The sequence below is a fragment of the Hyla sarda genome, chromosome 8, assembly GCF_029499605.1.
Source record: "Hyla sarda isolate aHylSar1 chromosome 8, aHylSar1.hap1, whole genome shotgun sequence".
Classification (NCBI taxonomy): domain Eukaryota; kingdom Metazoa; phylum Chordata; class Amphibia; order Anura; family Hylidae; genus Hyla; species Hyla sarda.
Window position 1 is genome coordinate 112,267,231 of NC_079196.1, and position 13,686 is coordinate 112,280,916.

Here is a 13,686-nt window from a genome sequence, read left to right on the forward strand (position 1 = left end):
TTCAAAATGACATTCAGTAAGTGTATTAACCCTTTAGGTGTTTCACAGGAATAGCAGCAAAGTGAAGGAGAAAATTCAAAATCTTCATTTTTTACACTCGCATGTTCTTGTAGACCCAATTTTTGAATTTTTGCAAGGGGTAAAAAGGAGAAAATATTTACTTGTATTTGAAACCCAATTTCTCTGGAGTAAGCACATACCTCATATGTCTACAATAATTGTTCGGCGGGCGCAGTAGAGGGCTCAGAAGGGAAGGAGCGACGAATGGTTTTTGGGGGGCATGCCGCATTTAGGAAGCCCCTATGGTGCCAGGACAGCAAAAAAAAAACACATGGCATACCATTTTGGAAACTAGACCCCTCGGGGAACGTAACAAGGGGTAATTTGAACCTTAATACCCTACAGGTGTTTCACGACTCTTGCATATGTAAAACAATATATATTTTTGTTACCTAAAATGCTTGTTTCCCCAAAAATGTTACATTTTTTAAAAGGGTAATAGCAGAAAATACCCACCAAAATTTGTTAGGCAATTTCTCCCGAGTACGGCGATACCCCATATGTGGCCCTAAACTGTTGCCTTGAAATACGACAGGGCTCCAAAGTGAGAGCGCCATGCGCATTTGAGGCCTAAATTAGGGACTTGCATAGGGGTGGACATAGGGGTATTCTACACCAGTGATTCCCAAACAGGGTGCCTCCAGCTGTTGTAAAACTCCCAGCATGCCTAGACAGTCAATGGCTATCTGGCAATACTGGGAGTAGTTGTTTTGCAACAGCTGGAGGCTCCGTTTTGGAAACAGTGGCGTACCAGACGTTTTTCATTTTTATTGGGGAGGGGAGGGGGGCTGTGTAGGGGTATGTGTATATGTAGTGTTTTTTACTTTTTATTTTATTGTGTGTTATTGTAGTGTAGTGTTTTTAGGGTACAGTCGCACGGGCGGGGGGTTCACAGTAGTTTCTCGCTGGCAGTTTGAGCTGCGGCAGAAATTTTGCCGCACCTCAAACTTGCAGCCGGATACTTACTGTAATCCTCGGCCCATGTGAGTGTACCCTGTACATTCACATTGGGGGGGGGGGGGACATCCAGCTGTTGCAAAACTACAACTCCCAGCATGTACGGTCTATCAGTGCATGCTGGGAGTTGTAGTTTTGCAACAGCTGGAGGCACACTGGTTGTGAAACACCGAGTTTGGTAACAAACTCAGTGTTTTGCAACCAGTGTGCCTTCAGCTGTTGCAAAAGCTACAACCCCCAGCATGTACGGACAGCGGAAGGACATGCTGGGTGTTGTAGTTATGCAACAGCTGGAGGCATACTACTTTGGCTGGGGATGCTGGGGATTGTAGTTATGCAACAGCTGGAGACACACTGGTTTGCTACTTAACTCAGTGTGCCTTCAGCTGTTGCAAAACTACAACTCTCAGCAGTCACCGACAGCCAACGGGCATGCTGGGAGTTGTAGTTATGCAACCACCAGATGCACCACTACAACTCTCAGCATGCACTTTAGCTGATTGTGCAAGCTGAGAGTTGTAGTTACACAAGAGCTGAAGGTACACTTTTCCATAGAAAGAATGTGCCTCCAGCTGTTGCAAGACTACAAGTCCCAGCATGCCCATAAGGGAATGCTGGGAGTTGTGGTGGTCTGCCTCCTGCTGTTGCATAACTACAGCTCCCAGCATTCCCTTTTTGCGATATGCCCCGATGCCTGCTGAAAGATTTCAGCAGGCATCGGGCACCGGCTCCGCTCCAGATGGTTGCGGGGGGCCGGTAAAACACATGACGTTCTCATACGTCATGTATCCTTAAGGACTCGGAAATGGAGATGTATGAGAACGTCATGTGTCCTTAAGGGGTTAAAGGGTACCTCTCATCAAATAAACTTTTGATATATTTTAGACTAATGAATGTTGAATAACTTTCCAATAGCATGTTAATGAAAAATATGCTTCTTTCTATTGTTTTTTTTTCCCAATCAGTCCTGTCAGCAAGCATTTCTGACTCATGCTGGAGTCCTAAACACTCAGAGCTGCCAGCCTGCTTTGTTCACAGCCAAACAGGCTGTGAACAAAGCAGGCTTGCAGCTCTGAGTGTTCTTCTTTGTGAACAAAGCAGACTGGCAGCTTGTAGCGTTTAGGACTCCAGCATGAGACCCCTAGTGGTCATTTCTTCAAAGTGGAAAATTAAATAGAAAGAAATATATTTTTTAATAAAATTCAATTGTAAAGTTATTCTGCATACATTAATCTATAATATATCAAAAGTTTTTTTGATGAGAGGTACCCTTTAAAATTAATTATTTTAAAATTGTTTATATTTTAAGATTGTCTGCATGTGTATATACATCTTATGTGTTTTTCTCACATGGGCCCTGTGAGGAGTAATGCACTGTATTAGATTTCATTTTAACAATAAAAAAATTGTTTTGAATTATTATTGGAGCACGACCCAGTAATCTATTTCTTATATACAATTGATTACACTATCTTGGAAGATCCGGGCAACATTTTTTCTATATATATATTTTCTAGTCTTTGCAACTTTAGTATAGTTGCATGCCCTGTTGACCTCGCCAGTGTCATTTATTAATTGTGAGCTGCACTTACACTTTCTTTTTCTCTTTTAATTTACAAATCTGTTTAACTTTCTGGCACCAGTTGATTTAAAAGATCAATATCATAGAACGTGACATCGTGCTAACCTTGCCTCCTAGTTTCCTGTAGGCAGAAGACTTCCTTCATCTCGATTCCAGCCATATCCTCGACCAGGTTGTGCCCCACAAAGGTGATCCTGTTCTTCTCCTCGTCCGCTATATTCACCTTGATCCGAATGGTATTCTTGACAAAGTTTATCTTCTCCTGTCAGCCCTAGAACCACAGTATCACCGAAAATACACTCCGCTATGCAGAGTCACCCGCACCCCCTGACACAGACCAAACTTTCACTTGATCTGAACCAAAAGGCCAAAAAGCAATCAATCACCAACCAAATACTCACACATGATAACACATTTGTGAATACAAATGGTTGTATGCCTTAGATGCATTATTTGTTTATGTCTAATTTTCATTGGGGAGATTTGAATATTAGTGTGTAGTTTCAATGTATCTGGGGACCATAAATTAAATGGATTTTTGAGAAAGGGAGCTGATTTGGAAGCGTGCTTCCGACGCCCTATGCACTGACCCGATGTGGCAGTATCTTCGGGTAGTGAACAGTGCACCACCCCATTCCAGTGTTAAACAAGAAAGATTCTCATTTAATCCTCTGTGGGAGAGAATTTGAGTTTGAGAATTGGAGACCAAAATGATGAGTTGCACTGACTGGTTTATGAACGTCTATTCATTTAGCGTTTTAATGACCATGTTTGCACACTGATTGGTGTAAAAAAATAAAATAAAACTAAATAATAATAATCTAGCACACCTGTGCAGGTTTGACATGACATGACAGGTAGCTGTCTTGTGGGTGGTGCTGAATCCTGTTAAATGACGTGAGGGTCTCATGCCTATACACAAGGGTGTGTCATTGCTGTTGCTTGACCATGCATTGGTTTCTGTGGTCAGTGAATGATAAAAACAAAATTTACCATCCATTGATGGATGGGAAATCCGCCATAAGGCATTTGTTTTTAGAAACTGCTGCTCACAACCAATGTTGCAATGGAGTGTCTCCATCTGCTGGTGGTATTGGAAAGGCATTAGTGCTATGACAGGGTCTGAAGAAGAAGAAGAAGAAGACGGAAAAAAATATATATAAAAAGAAAAAGAGAGAGAGAGAGAGACTGACTTAGTGAGCGAGTGAGTGAGAGAGTGAGAGTGAGTGAGAGTGAATAAGTGAGTGAGTGATTGAGTGAGTGAGTGAGTGAGTGAGAACAAATGAGTTAAAGCAAGTGAGTGAGAGAGATCGAATGAATGAAAGTCTGAATGACAGAAAGAAAAAAGGATGAAGAAAGAAGCATGAAGAAAAAAAAATGTATATGGAGTTGCAGACATGAGTGCAATCTACAAAGCCGTTGAGGCTGATCCTCATGGGAGGATTATTGCACCAGGACCCTTAGCACTTTTAAAATGCCATTCAATGCCACTTCTAGGGCTAGATGTAAACTGCAGATGACCATGTTGTGGTAGTTACCATGGATACCCAAGTGATGTGTGAGCTAACACATAGGCCCAACAGATTCCAAGAAGGCCAGAATCACCAGCGGCACCACCATCGGTTGTCAGGTTACCCGGATTCAGCAAATACCAGAGTCCAAAATGATGCAGGTTTATACTGTTAATTTTCAGTTTATCGTTACAGTTGGTGTTATTCCATGTCGGAAGGGACGCAGCTACAGCCAGTGGGGTAACTAGAGACAGGCAGGTAGCTATGTGCAACAAAGGTAGGCGTGTTGTTTTCACATGCAGATCTGAAATATTGTCTTATATGCAAGAGGAGGAGTGATGGGGGTTCAGGCAAAAGCCAGGCTATGGATTGCATTGCTAAATGCTCCATCAGAGTGCAATGGTCGCCTGTCCTTTTTTTAAGTGATGATGTGGGTTTAGCCTGTGCTGTATGTATGTATGGGTGGCTGACTGCCACCCACCCAGAGAGTGTATGGGAGGCTGGTTGGCTGCCAGCCTTCCTTCCATTCCTATGAGTAATGTGAGTGCTCATGAAGGGGACATGGTTGGGTCCACCCCCTTCCCGGTTATCCCCTCTAGGCCTTTTGGCTTAGATCAAGTGTAAAAAAAAGAAAGGATCTTGCGACAGTTCGCATCCTGAGGCACGTTATTTTTTGTGTGAATACTTGCACTTGGGTGACTTGTGAGCACATACTGATACATACGTTCCCTATCTGGGGACCATAAATTAAATGGATTTTTGAGAAAGGGAGCTGATTTGGAAGCTTGCTTCCGTCGCCCTATGCATTGACCCGATGTGGCAGTATCTTCGGGTAGTGAACAGTGCACCACCCCATTCCAGTGTTAAACAAGAAAGATTCTCATTTAATCCTCCGTGGGTGAGAATTTGAGTTTGAGAATTGGAGACCAAAATGATGAGTTGCACTGACTGGTTTATGAACGTCTATCCATTTAGCGTTTTAATGACCATGTTTGCACACTGATTGGTGTAAAAAAATTAAATAAAACTAAATAATAATAATCTAGCACACCTGTGCAGGTTTGGCATGACATGACAGGTAGCTGTCTTGTGGGTGGTGCTGAATCCTGTTAAATGATGTGAGGGTCTCATGCCTATACACAAGGGTGTGTCATTGCTGTTGCTTGACCATGCATTGGTTTCTGTGGTCAGTGAATGATAAAAACAAAATTTACCATCCATTGATGGATGGGAAATCCGCCATGAGGCATTTGTTTTTAGAAACTGCTGCTCACAACCAATGTTGCAATGGAGTGTCTCCATCTGCTGGTGGTATTGGAAAGGCATTAGTGCTATGACAGGGTCTGAAGAAGAAGAAGACGGAAAAAAATATATAAAAAAAAGAAAAAGAGAGAGAGAGAGAGAGAGACTGACTTAGTGAGCGAGTGAGTGAGAGAGTGAGAGTGAGTGAGAGTGAATAAGTGAGTGAGTGATTGAGTGAGTGAGTGAGTGAGAACAAATGAGTTAAAGCAAGTAAGTGAGTGAGATCGAATGAATGAAAGTCTGAATGACAGAAAGAAAAAAGGATGAAGAAAGAAGCATGAAGAAAAAAAAATGTATATGGAGTTGCAGACATGAGTGCAATCTACAAAGCCGTTGAGGCTGATCCTCATGGGAGGATTATTGCACCAGGACCCTTAGCACTTTTAAAATGCCATTCAATGCCACTTCTAGGGCTAGATGTAAACTGCAGATGACCATGTTGTGGTAGTTACCATGGACACTCAAGTGATGTGTGAGCTAACACATAGGCCCAACAGATTCCAAGAAGGCCAGAATCACCAGCGGCACCACCATCGGTTGTCAGGTTACCCGGATTCAGCAAATACCAGAGTCCAAAATGATGCAGGTTTATACTGTTAATTTTCAGTTTATCGTTACAGCTGGTGTTATTCCATGTCGGAAGGGACGCAGCTACAGCCAGTGGGGTAACTAGAGACAGGCAGGCAGCTATGTGCAACAAAGGTAGGCGTGTTGTTTTCATATGCAGATCTGAAATATTGTCTTATATGCAAGAGGATGAGTGATGGGGGTTCAGGCAAAAGCCAGGCTATGGATTGCATTGCTAAATGCTCCATCAGAGTGCAATGGTCGCCTGTCCTTTTTTCAAGTGATGATGTGGGTTTAGCCTGTGCTGTATGTATGTATGGGTGGCTGACTGCCACCCACCCAGAAAGTGTATGGGAGGCTGGTTGGCTGCCAGTCTTCCTTCCATTCCTATGAGTAATGTGAGTGCTCATGAAGGGGACATGGTTGGGTCCACCCCTTTCCCGGTTATCCCCTTTTGGCATAGATCAAGTGTATAAAAAAGAAAGGATCTTGTGACAGATCGCATCCTGAGGCACTTTTTTTTTTTGAGAATACTTGCACTTGGGTGACTTGTGAGCACATACTGATACATACGTTCCCTATCTGGGGACCATAAATTAAATGGATTTTTGAGAAAGGGAGTTGATTTGGAAGCTTGCTTCCGTCGCCCTATGCATTGACCCGATGTGGCAGTATCTTCGGGTAGTGAACAGTGCACCACCCCATTCCAGTGTTAAACAAGAAAGATTCTCATTTAATCCTCCGTGGGTGAGAATTTGAGTTTGAGAATTGGAGACCAAAATGATGAGTTGCGCTGACTGGTTTATGAACGTCTATTCATTTAGCGTTTTAATGACCATGTTTGCACACTGATTGGTGTAAAAAAATAAAATAAAACTAAATAATAATAATCTAGCACACCTGTGCAGGTTTGACATGACATGACAGGTAGCTGTCTTGTGGGTGGTGCTGAATCCTGTTAAATGACGTGAGGGTCTCATGCCTATACACAAGGGTGTGTCATTGCTGTTGCTTGACCATGCATTGGTTTCTGTGGTCAGTGAATGATAAAAACAAAATTTACCATCCATTGATGGATGGGAAATCCGCCATGAGGCATTTGTTTTTAGAAACTGCTGCTCACAACCAATGTTGCAATGGAGTGTCTCCATCTGCTGGTGGTATTGGAAAGGCATTAGTGCTATGACAGGGTCTGAAGAAGAAGAAGAAGACGGAAAAAAATATATATAAAAAGAAAAAGAGAGAGAGAGAGAGAGACTGACTTAGTGAGCGAGTGAGTGAGTGAGAGAGTGAGAGTGAGTGAGAGTGAATAAGTGAGTGAGTGATTGAGTGAGTGAGTGAGTGAGAACAAATGAGTTAAAGCAAGTGAGTGAGTGAGATCGAATGAATGAAAGTCTGAATGACAGAAAGAAAAAAGGATGAAGAAAGAAGCATGAAGAAAAAAAAATGTATATGGAGTAGCAGACATGAGTGCAATCTACAAAGCCGTTGAGGCTGATCCTCATGGGAGGATTATTGCACCAGGATCCTTGGCACTTTTAAAATGCCATTCAATGCCACTTCTAGGGCTAGATGTAAACTGCAGATGACCATGTTGTGGTAGTTACCATGGATACCCAAGTGATGTGTGAGCTAACACATAGGCCCAACAGATTCCAAGAAGGCCAGAATCACCAGCGGCACCACCTTCAGTTGTCAGGTCACCCGGATTCAGCAAATACCAGAGTCCAAAATGATGCAGGTTTATACTGTTAATTTTCAGTTTATCGTTACAGTTGGTGTTATTCCATGTCGGAAGGGACGCAGCTACAGCCAGTGGGGTAACTAGAGACAGGCAGGCAGCTATGTGCAACAAAGGTAGGCGTGTTGTTTTCGTATGCAGATCTGAAATATTGTCTTATATGCAAGAGGAGGAGTGATGGGGGTTCAGGCAAAAGCCAGGCTATGGATTGCATTGCTAAATGCTCCATCAGAGTGCAATGGTCGCCTGTCCTTTTTTTAAGTGATGATGTGGGTTTAGCCTGTGCTGTATGTATGTATGGGTGGCTGACTGCCACCCACCCAGAGAGTGTATGGGAGGCTGGTTGGCTGCCAGCCTTCCTTCCATTCTTATGAGTAATGTGAGTGCTCATGAAGGGGACATGGTTGGGTCCACCCCTTTCCCGGTTATCCCCTCTAGGCCTTTTGGCTTAGATCAAGTGTAAAAAAAGAAAGGATCTTGCGACAGATCGCATCCTGAGGCACGTTTTTTTTTTTTGTGTGAATACTTGCACTTGGGTGACTTGTGAGCACATACTGATACATACGTTCCCTATCTGGGGACCATAAATTAAATGGATTTTTGAGAAAGGGAGCTGATTTGGAAGCTTGCTTCTGTCGCCCTATGCATTGACCCGATGTGGCAGTATCTTCGGGTAGTGAACAGTGCACCACCCCATTCCAGTGTTAAACAAGAAAGATTCTCATTTAATCCTCCGTGGGTGAGAATTTGAGTTTGAGAATTGGAGACCAAAATGATGAGTTGCACTGACTGGTTTATGAACGTCTATTCATTTAGCGTTTTAATGACCATGTTTGCACACTGATTGGTGTAAAAAAATAAAATAAAACTAAATAATAATAATCTAGCACACCTGTGCAGGTTTGACATGACATGACAGGTAGCTGTCTTGTGGGTGGTGCTGAATCCTGTTAAATGACGTGAGGGTCTCATGCCTATACACAAGGGTGTGTCATTGCTGTTGCTTGACCATGCATTGGTTTCTGTGGTCAGTGAATGATTAAAACAAAATTTACCATCCATTGATGGATGGGAAATCCGCCATGAGGCATTTGTTTTTAGAAACTGCTGCTCACAACCAATGTTGCAATGGAGTGTCTCCATCTGCTGGTGGTATTGGAAAGGCATTAGTGCTATGACAGGGTCTGAAGAAGAAGAAGAAGACGGAAAAAAATATATATAAAAAGAAAAAGAGAGAGAGAGAGAGACTGACTTAGTGAGCGAGTGAGTGAGAGAGTGAGAGTGAGTGAGAGTGAATGAGTGAGTGAGTGATTGAGTGAGTGAGTGAGTGAGTGAGAACAAATGAGTTAAAGCAAGTGAGTGAGAGAGATCGAATGAATGAAAGTCTGAATGACAGAAAGAAAAAAGGATGAAGAAAGAAGCATGAAGAAAAAAAAATGTATATGGAGTTGCTGACATGAGTGCAATCTACAAAGCCGTTGAGGCTGATCCTCATGGGAGGATTATTGCACCAGGACCCTTAGCACTTTTAAAATGCCATTCAATGCCACTTCTAGGGCTAGATGTAAATTGCAGATGACCATGTTGTGGTAGTTACCATGGATACCCAAGTGATGTGTGAGCTAACACATAGGCCCAACAGATTCCAAGAAGGCCAGAATCACCAGCGGCACCACCATCGGTTGTCAGGTCCCCCGGATTCAGCAAATACCAGAGTCCAAAATGATGCAGGTTTATACTGTTAATTTTCAGTTTATCGTTACAGTTGGTGTTATTCCATGTCGGAAGGGACGCAGCTACAGCCAGTGGGGTAACTAGAGACAGGCAGGCAGCTATGTGCAACAAAGGTAGGCGTGTTGTTTTCATATGCAGATCTGAAATATTGTCTTATATGCAAGAGGTGGAGTGATGGGGGTTCAGGCAAAAGCCAGGCTATGGATTGCATTGCTAAATGCTCCATCAGAGTGCAATGGTCGCCTGTCCTTTTTTTAAGTGATGATGTGGGTTTAGCCTGTGCTGTATGTATGTATGGGTGGCTGACTGCCACCCACCCAGAGAGTGTATGGGAGGCTGGTTGGCTGCCAGCCTTCCTTCCATTCCTATGAGTAATGTGAGTGCTCATGAAGGGGACATGGTTGGGTCCACCCCTTTCCCGGTTATCCCCTCTAGGCCTTTTGGCTTAGATCAAGTGTAAAAAAAGAAAGGATCTTGCGACAGATCGCATCCTGAGGCACGGTTTTTTTTGTGTGAATACTTGCACTTGGGTGACTTGTGAGCACATACTGATACATACGTTCCCTATCTGGGGACCATAAATTAAATGGATTTTTGAGAAAGGGAGCTCATTTGGAAGCTTGCTTCTGTCGCCCTATGCATTGACCCGATGTGGCAGTATCTTCGGGTAGTGAACAGTGCACCACCCCATTCCAGTGTTAATCAAGAAATATTCTCATTTAATCCTCCGTGGGTGAGAATTTGAGTTTGAGAATTGGAGACCAAAATGATGAGTTGCACTGACTGGTTTATGAACGTCTATTCATTTAGCGTTTTAATGACCATGTTTGCACACTGATTGGTGTAAAAAAATAAAATAAAACTAAATAATAATAATCTAGCACACCTGTGCAGGTTTGACATGACATGACAGGTAGCTGTCTTGTGGGTGGTGCTGAATCCTGTTAAATGACGTGAGGGTCTCATGCCTATACACAAGGGTGTGTCATTGTGTTGCTTGACCATGCATTGGTTTCTGTGGTCACAGAATGATAAAAACAAAATTTACCATCCATTGATGGATGGGAAATCCGCCATGAGGCATTTGTTTTTAGAAACTGCTGCTCACAACCAATGTTGCAATGGAGTGTCTCCATCTGCTGGTGGTATTGGAAAGGCATTAGTGCTATGACAGGGTCTGAAGAAGAAGAAGAAGAAGAAGACGGAAAAAAATATATATAAAAAGAAAAAGAGAGAGAGAGAGAGAGACTGACTTAGTGAGCGAGTGAGTGAGAGAGTGAGAGTGAGTGAGAGTGAATGAGTGAGTGAGTGATTGAGTGAGTGAGTGAGTGAGTGAGAACAAATGAGTTAAAGCAAGTGAGTGAGAGAGATCGAATGAATGAAAGTCTGAATGACAGAAAGAAAAAAGGATGAAGAAAGAAGCATGAAGAAAAAAAAATGTATATGGAGTTGCTGACATGAGTGCAATCTACAAAGCCGTTGAGGCTGATCCTCATGGGAGGATTATTGCACCAGGACCCTTAGCACTTTTAAAATGCCATTCAATGCCACTTCTAGGGCTAGATGTAAACTGCAGATGACCATGTTGTGGTAGTTACCATGGATACCCAAGTGATGTGTGAGCCAACACATAGGCCCAACAGATTCCAAGAAGGCCAGAATCACCAGCGGCACCACCATCGGTTGTCAGGTCACCCGGATTCAGCAAATACCAGAGTCCAAAATGATGCAGGTTTATACTGTTAATTTTCAGTTTATCGTTACAGTTGGTGTTATTCCATGTCGGAAGGGACGCAGCTACAGCCAGTGGGGTAACTAGAGACAGGCAGGCAGCTATGTGCAACAAAGGTAGGCGTGTTGTTTTCATATGCAGATCTGAAATATTGTCTTATATGCAAGAGGATGAGTGATGGGGGTTCAGGCAAAAGCCAGGCTATGGATTGCATTGCTAAATGCTCCATCAGAGTGCAATGGTCGCCTGTCCTTTTTTCAAGTGATGATGTGGGTTTAGCCTGTGCTGTATGTATGTATGGGTGGCTGACTGCCACCCACCCAGAAAGTGTATGGGAGGCTGGTTGGCTGCCAGTCTTCCTTCCATTCCTATGAGTAATGTGAGTGCTCATGAAGGGGACATGGTTGGGTCCACCCCTTTCCCGGTTATCCCCTTTTGGCATAGATCAAGTGTATAAAAAAGAAAGGATCTTGTGACAGATCGCATCCTGAGGCACGTTTTTTTTTGTGTGAATACTTGCACTTGGGTGACTTGTGAGCACATACTGATACATACGTTCCCTATCTGGGGACCATAAATTAAATGGATTTTTGAGAAAGGGAGTTGATTTGGAAGCTTGCTTCCGTCGCCCTATGCATTGACCCGATGTGGCAGTATCTTCGGGTAGTGAACAGTGCACCACCCCATTCCAGTGTTAAACAAGAAAGATTCTCATTTAATCCTCCGTGGGTGAGAATTTGAGTTTGAGAATTGGAGACCAAAATGATGAGTTGCGCTGACTGGTTTATGAACGTCTATTCATTTAGCGTTTTAATGACCATGTTTGCACACTGATTGGTGTAAAAAAATAAAATAAAACTAAATAATAATAATCTAGCACACCTGTGCAGGTTTGACATGACATGACAGGTAGCTGTCTTGTGGGTGGTGCTGAATCCTGTTAAATGACGTGAGGGTCTCATGCCTATACACAAGGGTGTGTCATTGCTGTTGCTTGACCATGCATTGGTTTCTGTGGTCAGTGAATGATAAAAACAAAATTTACCATCCATTGATGGATGGGAAATCCGCCATGAGGCATTTGTTTTTAGAAACTGCTGCTCACAACCAATGTTGCAATGGAGTGTCTCCATCTGCTGGTGGTATTGGAAAGGCATTAGTGCTATGACAGGGTCTGAAGAAGAAGAAGAAGATGGAAAAAAATATATATAAAAAGAAAAAGAGAGAGAGAGAGAGAGAGAGACTGATTTAGTGAGCGAGTGAGTGAGAGAGTGAGAGTGAGTGAATAAGTGAGTGAGTAATTGAGTGAGTGAGTGAGAACAAATGAGTTAAAGCAAGTGAGTGAGTGAGATCGAATGAATGAAAGTCTGAATGACAGAAAGAAAAAAGGATGAAGAAAGAAGCATGAAGAAAAAAAATGTATATGGAGTAGCAGACATGAGTGCAATCTACAAAGCCGTTGAGGCTGATCCTCATGGGAGGATTATTGCACCAGGACCCTTAGCACTTTTAAAATGCCATTCAATGCCACTTCTAGGACTAGATGTAAACTGCAGATGACCATGTTGTGGTAGTTACCATGGATACCCAAGTGATGTGTGAGCTAACACATAGGCCCAACAGATTCCAAGAAGGCCAGAATCACCAGCGGCACCACCATCGGTTGTCAGGTTACCCGGATTCAGCAAATACCAGAGTCCAAAATGATTCAGGTTTATACTGTTAATTTTCAGTTTATCGTTACAGTTGGTGTTATTCCATGTCGGAAGGGACGCAGCGACAGCCAGTGGGGTAACTAGAGACAGGCAGTCAGCTATGTGCAACAAAGGTAGGCGTGTTGTTTTCATATGCAGATCTGAAATATTGTCTTATATGCAAGAGGAGGAGTGATGGGGGTTCAGGCAAAAGCCAGGCTATGGATTGCATTGCTAAATGCTCCATCAGAGTGCAATGGTTGACTGTCCTTTTTTTAAGTGATGATGTGGGTTTAGCCTGTGCTGTATGTATGTATGGGTGGCTGACTGCCACCCACCCAGAGAGTGTATGGGAGGCTGGTTGGCTGCCAGCCTTCCTTCCATTCCTATGAGTAATGTGAGTGCTCATGAAGGGGACATGGTTGGGTCCACCCCTTTCCTGGTTATCCCCTCTAGACCTTTTGGCTTAGATCAAGTGTAAAAAAAAGAAAGGATCTTGCGACAGATCACATCCTGAGGCACGTTTTTTTTTTTGTGTGAATACTTGCACTTGGGTGACTTGTGAGCACATACTGATACATACGTTCCCTATCTGGGGACCATAAATTAAATGGATTTTTGAGAAAGGGAGCTGATTTGGACGCTTGTTTCCGTTGCCCTATGCATTGACCCGATGTGGCAGTATCTTCGGGTAGTGAACAGTGCACCACCCCATTCCAGTGTTAAACAAGAAAGATTCTCATTTAATCCTCCGTGGGTGAGAATTTGAGTTCTAGAATTGGAGACCAAAATGATGAGTTGCACTG

The 13,686-nt window shown here is 43.1% G+C and overlaps 6 pseudogenes; all 6 read left to right on the top strand.

The window, feature by feature from the left end:
- Window positions 1-4,698: 4,698 nt before the first annotated feature.
- On the top strand, window positions 4,699-4,963 carry LOC130289169 (U2 spliceosomal RNA; annotated as a pseudogene).
- A 1,460-nt stretch (window positions 4,964-6,423) lies between these two features.
- LOC130290089 (U2 spliceosomal RNA) lies at window positions 6,424-6,681 on the top strand (annotated as a pseudogene).
- Window positions 6,682-8,147: 1,466 nt separating this feature from the next.
- Window positions 8,148-8,414, top strand: LOC130288426 (U2 spliceosomal RNA; annotated as a pseudogene).
- Window positions 8,415-9,878: 1,464 nt separating this feature from the next.
- LOC130289230 (U2 spliceosomal RNA) lies at window positions 9,879-10,142 on the top strand (annotated as a pseudogene).
- A 1,469-nt stretch (window positions 10,143-11,611) lies between these two features.
- LOC130290091 (U2 spliceosomal RNA) lies at window positions 11,612-11,870 on the top strand (annotated as a pseudogene).
- Window positions 11,871-13,325: 1,455 nt separating this feature from the next.
- Window positions 13,326-13,592, top strand: LOC130289990 (U2 spliceosomal RNA; annotated as a pseudogene).
- The last annotated feature ends 94 nt before the right edge of the window (window positions 13,593-13,686 follow it).